The following is a 6,606-nucleotide window of genomic DNA, read 5'->3' as shown; positions in this document are numbered from 1 at the left end:
TTTGTGCCGCTGTAAAAAATCACGTAGGAAACTATTACCGGCGGTTTATGTAGCCGGCGGTTTTCCGGCGGCTCCGACCGCCGGTTTCAACCAGATTTTATGCCGGCGGTTTTCCGGCTGTGACGTCGTCGGTTAATTGACCGACGGCCTACCGGCGGTCTATTTACCGACGGTCTCCGGCGGTTTAGTTAGCCGTCGTATGTTTTTAAAACCGCCGGCCTTCGCAGGTAGACCGCCGGTTACTTAACCAGCGAAAGCCGACGGTCTAACCGTCGGTATTTCCGGCGGTCTAAACCGCCAGATGTCCACCGTAGAACCGCCGGTGGCCGTCGGTAACCGCCGGTAATAAACCGACGGTGTGATGCCATTACCGGCGGCTTATATTTGCAAAATCACCGGTGCAGTCGTCGTTAAACTCCGATGGCCAACCCGCCGGTACTACTGGCGGTCCTAAAACCGCCGGTTTAGGGCATTTTTCCTGTAGTGACGGGCCAAACTCGTAACACGGCTACAACGTCGGTCATCTGTCAAATTTGCTACAAGAAAGGGCACTCGGCTCAATCTTGCTGGCACAGATTAAACGCTCATTATGTTCCGTCACCAAGAACCGTGAATACTGCGTTAATGGCTAGCTCGGACAACTCGGCCGCCAACCGGTACTTGGACTCGGGGGCATTCTCGCATCTCATCAACTCTCTTGACAACCTTGCCATCTCGAACCCTTATCACATATCAGATAACATCACTATAGGAGATGGAAGTTCCGTCAATATTGCTCACTTCGGGGCCGGTATCCTTCCGACCCCATCCCGTAAGCTGCACCTATCTTAGATCTTTCACATTCCCTCTCTTCGCTATAATTTGCTCTCTATATCGCAACTAACCAAAGATAATAAAATTTCAATTATCTTTGATCCTTTCGGTTTCACTCTAAAGGATTTGAAGACTCACAAAGTCATTCTTCAAGGACCATGTGAAGGGGCTTTACTATCTTCCGATTAGCTCTACCTCAAACCATCATCAAGCCCTGTCCGCTTCAAGTTCGTCAATCAACTCCTGCCATCACATACTCAGGCAACCTCACCAACGTATCTTAGATCTTATTTCGAATTGTAATCCTCATCTCCAAATGAATAAACAATCTACACATTGTAGTTCTTGTAATGCCTCTAATTGCCATAAAATTGTGTTTGAAAGTTCTCATAGTCGCCAACAGTTACCTATGGCTATCATTCATTCTGACGTTTGGGGTCCCACACCCATTGTATCTTCTCAAGGATACAAATTCTATGTAATTTTTGTAGACGACTACTCAAGAATCAAGATACACGTGGATATTTCCTCTCCGACAAAAATTCGACGTATTCAACACCTTTGTTAACTTCAAAATTATATTGAGAAATATACAAACCATCAGATTAAAATTTTCCGAACTGATGGAAGCTCCGAATACGTTAACCTTACTTTCAAAAATTATCTCACTTCTCAAGGCATCTTGCATCAACTATCATGTCCTTACACTCCCGAACAAAATGGGTTGACGGAGAGGAAACATCAACATATAATTGAAACCACTCGTACGCTCCTTCTAACTGTCTCGGTTTCATACACCTACTGGCCGAATGCAGTCATAACTTCTGTCTATCTTATAAGCAGATTACTCTCTCCTTCAAGCAACAATCTTTCTCCTCTTGAACTCATCTACAACACCAAACCTGTCTACAGTCATCTGAAAATATTCAGGCGTGAATGCTTTCCACTCATTCCCGCTACCCCGCGTCACAAACTTCAACCAAAATCACACCCGTGTATTTTTTTGGGCTACTCGGACACCTATAAGGACTACAAATGTCTTGACATATCAACCAACAAAATCATCATGTCTCAGCACGTAGTCACGTTCAATGAAACTGTGTTTCCGTTCTCTAATCTCCCATCCACCTCGAATTCTACTCTCAATGAATCGTCCCCTCTTCTTCTAATTCCAACCTCTGTTAGTTCCAATTGCATTGCAGACAAATCGAACCAAAACAGCTCGCACATCCCACTTGTTCAAAATCCTAACTCTAATAGCACTGCTGCCTCATCCCACAACAGTCAGTCAACTCAACTACCCTCATCTCAGCCGCCTGCTACTTCTACTTTGCCCATTCATCACATGGTTACTAGGAGCAAAACGGGTTCGCTCAAACAACTAAGCGTCCGAATCTTCTTCATGCTCAAACATCTACCAACCTTCTCGTGGATCCGATAACATATACTGAGGATGTCAAGAAGCTTGAATGGCGTTAAGCAATGGCTACCGAATTCCTTGCACTTCAGAAGCAAGCCACCTGGACTCTAGTTCGACCACCAAAAGATGTGTCCGTCCTTGGGTGCAAATGGACTTATCGAACTAAGTTTCACACAGATGGGTTGGTGGCAAAACATAAGGCAAGGTTGGTTGCCCAAGGCAATAATCAGGAATTCGGTCTAGACTACACCGAAACATTAAGTCTGGTAGCGAAACTACCAACGATACGCATTCTCTTGACTATTGCTCTCTACCATGACTGGCAAATCCAACAGTTAGACGTCGCAAACGCATTCTTGCATTGAATGTTTTCAGAAACTGTGTACATGTCTCAATCGAATAGGTTTGAAGACAACACTCTCCCGAACCACGTCTGTTGCCTTCACAAAGCCATATACGGATTGAAACAAGCTCCTCTCCAGTGGTATAACACGTTCACATCATTCCTCGTGTCCCTCGAATTTTCGCACAGTCAAGCGGATCCATCTCTACTGCTATACCGCAAAGCTCAGGTCCAAATCTACTTGCTAATATACGTCGACGACATCCTTATTACTGGCAACGACCAAGATAGCATCCACAACATTCTGGAAAAGCTCAACTCTGAATTTTCAATGAAACACCTTGGGCAAGCAAACGAATTCCTCAGCAATAAGATAGTAAGAATCAACAATATGTATTTCTTATCTCAAACAAAATATGTCTGTCAAATTCTACAACAAGCGGAACTCACACAGTGCAATGATCTAGCGAATCCAACGTGTACAAAACTTCGATCTACATTCAACGACAAACTGTTTCTGGCCGATCCTATGCTTTACCGTCGTATAACGGGATCACTTCAATATCTAACACTCACACACTCGGATATATCCTACATTGTCAATCTTCTATCTCAACACATGCATAATCCCCTCCCTCAGCATATATACCTGCTCAAAAGGCTATTCCGCTACATCAAAGGTACGCTAGAATTTGGGTTATATATTACCAAAACTAATTTGGCTCTCAAATCCTTTTCAGAAGCGGACTGGGCTGGAGATCCTCTCACAAGAAGATCAACGTCAGGCTACTACTCCTTAGGCGACACACTGATATCATGAACAATCAAGAAACAACGCACCGTTGCTCGATCTTCTACGGAATCTGAATATCGGGCACTCGTAGCACTTACATCTGACATTATATGGTTACGACGACTTCTCACAGATTTTGGTATTCACAAGAATATCCGACTGATCTCTACTGCGACAACATGTCTGCAATTGCTTTGACCAATAATCCCATGTTTCACTCTCGCACGAAACACATTGAGATTGATCAAAAATTCTTAAGGGATCACATCCAACAGAACAACATCAGACTTCATCCAATTAGTACAATAGACCAAGTAGCAGATATCTTGATCAAATCTTTGTCTACACCTCGTTTCCATCAACTACGACTCAAATTGACGGTCATCCAAGACCCATCAATTTGCGGGGGCGTATTAAAGCAAGCTAACAAATCTCAGCCATAGAATCTGTTACTTATTACTCTTTACGATAGGAATAGGTGGAAGCTTATTATTGGCTGCAATACCTGTAATCCTTCTACCTACTTCTATATAAAGACATGTATCTCTATTGCACAGGTTTATGACAGAAATAATAAACTTCTCTATTCTCTTATCTTTTTCTGTTCAAGATCCATATTCTTCTCTGTTTCTACAGTTATGCTCCTTCTGAATTGGGGACTTTGGCTCTAAATCCATATTCAACATATAAAAGTTTAGAGTAGGATGAAGTTTGCTCAATATCAAGCATTTGTGGACAAGTTTGATTGAGAGGGTAATGGCCTCAAAGCCCGCATTGACTATATTTATGTGCTCTTTTGGTCTTTTTGTATTGTTCTCCCATAAATTTGCTAGGTAGTTTGCATTAATGTACCCGTGGGCATCTGTGTATTGGATATGCTAATCTCCACTTCAATGGTTATAGTACTACATTGATCATTATATGGAAAAGTCGATACTCCAACTTATAGATCATTTATATATATAATAAAATCAAGACTAAGGTTTCATTTGGAACGATTTTCTTATTGATTCTTAAAGCAATTTTTTAGTACAAAAATTAATTTTTTTTGTACTATAAAACTTTTTTAAGAAGCAGTAAGCCTAACGGTCTTTTTGGGACGATTATCTCATTTTATAAAATTGGTTGTGAAGTTGCTGTGAAGGAAGTGACTTCGCTACTGTAGTTATAGAAAGCAACTTTCCATCGCATAAACTTTTGACAAATAATGAGATAGTAGCGAAAAAAGTTATGATTGTTGTCTAAAAAATAAAATATCCTAAAAGACGTCTTTTTTTTATAATAATTATTACTTAAAATATAGCCTAAAGCTATCTTAAATAGACCCAGAGTATCTCATAATAATAACATATATAAGAAGTTAAGATTAAGTACCTCATAATCTGATAATGTTCATCAACATGAATGTATACTAATCAATGCTCCTTAGTATAAAAAATGTAGCTGCGTTGGTATAAGAAATTCATATTATTTGTCAATATTTGTAATTGTATTTTCTATCTTGAACACCTACTTTCATTCATAATGATCTTCAAATCCAGCATGCTATAAAGATGATTGTTATCTATCTAATGTATTATTCAGCATTATGGACCAACTCTCTTATCCATTTGTGAAGTTCGATTTCCTTTCAAATCTTTGCTCCTTGAGCATTCTCCTTGTCATGTCAATCAAGTTGGTAAGGAGTTTACTTCTGGCCTCTCATATCCCATAATTGAATAATTTTAGCCAATCAAGTTGTTATTTGTATAATAATGATTTTTTTATCATGCCAATCAACTATATTTGGTTTGCTTAGCCCCCACTTTGTTTTATGGCATAAATAACTAGCTTCAACCTTTTTTTACTCAAGAGTGTGGCTATCTTTGTACAACAATGCACCTATTCTCAGGAGTGGAACTATAGTGGGGGCCTGTGGGCATTGGCCCATTATTTTTTTAATTAAAAAGGCTAAAATCATAACAGCAATTATTCTATGGTAATTAAGCAATGGGAAAATATTTTAGAAGCTCTCCTCACAAAATCAGTCATAGTATTTATTCTCTTGTCCCCTATCTAGTTCCCCCCCCCCCCCCCCCCCCCCACTCTCAACTAAACAGCAGACAACCCCAAAAGAAAAGACCCAACAATCCATCACCAAAAAAATACCACACCCACCAGCAACCTTCAACCCCAAAGAAACCAAGCAGTAAAAGACACGACCAACAATCATTAACACCCAACAACCAAAAGTATAATTAAACACCAAAAACCTCAACACTAAGTCACGCAAATGAAGCAAAACCAGATAAGCAACCCAGACGAACCACCCAACCAAAGCAAAACACAAGAAGAGAAACACAGAACGAGCCAGAGACACCAAAAGCCCACACCACCAGCCAAACTTAACTACAAACATAAGGCACCTCCAGCTCCTCAAGTTTTAGAAACCCCAACAACCTCTTAGGACAGTTAGTTTTAGTGAAATCCTGGATATCCATGAGATTACAGCCAAACTGGGCAAGCCAAACAGAACAAAGATTACCCCCATTAAACACAAAACGAGCCAGAGACACCAAAAGCCCACACCACCAGCCAAACTTAACTACAAACATAAGGCACCTCCAGCTCCTCAAGTTTTAGAAACCCCAACAACCTCTTAGGACAGTTAGTTTTAGTGAAATCCTGGATATCCATGAGATTACAGCCAAACTGGGCAAGCCAAACAGAACAAAGATTACCCCCATTTAACAAACTAAAAAATAAATAATTTAAACCCGCAAGACAGTTTTTAATCTCCCTGATGAGGTAAAAACAATTAGCACTACAAATAACATCCTTCTCCTCCACAATGAACGAGAAATCAAAAGAAGAAATCACCTCAATAATCAAATTCCCAATATTAAGGTTAGAGCAAAAATGACAGCCATAAATCAGAGCTTTAAGCATAGCAGGGAAGTACTCAAAATTATCCAAAGGCCCAGCAAAACCAGCCACAAAAAAGCCATTACTATTTCTAATAACCCCACCAAAACCACCTTTAATTCCGTTAATGCAAACATCAATATTGAGCTTGTAGTAATTCTGGGGAGGTTTGATCCACTTGAAAGAACGAACCATAGGGATCGAAGCATTCAGAGAGCCACCAAAACCTTCAAAAACATAAAGATAATTCTTAAAATTCTTAACATAGAGCAAATTAACCGCCATCAGGCCTAGCACCTTATCATTTACTTTCTGAATAACATTCAAATGATC

This window comes from Dendrobium catenatum, unplaced genomic scaffold (assembly GCF_001605985.2).
Source record: "Dendrobium catenatum unplaced genomic scaffold, ASM160598v2 original_scaffold_86101, whole genome shotgun sequence".
In the NCBI taxonomy this organism is placed as follows: Eukaryota; Viridiplantae; Streptophyta; class Magnoliopsida; order Asparagales; family Orchidaceae; genus Dendrobium; species Dendrobium catenatum.
Note: the sequence above shows the minus strand (reverse complement) of the source record.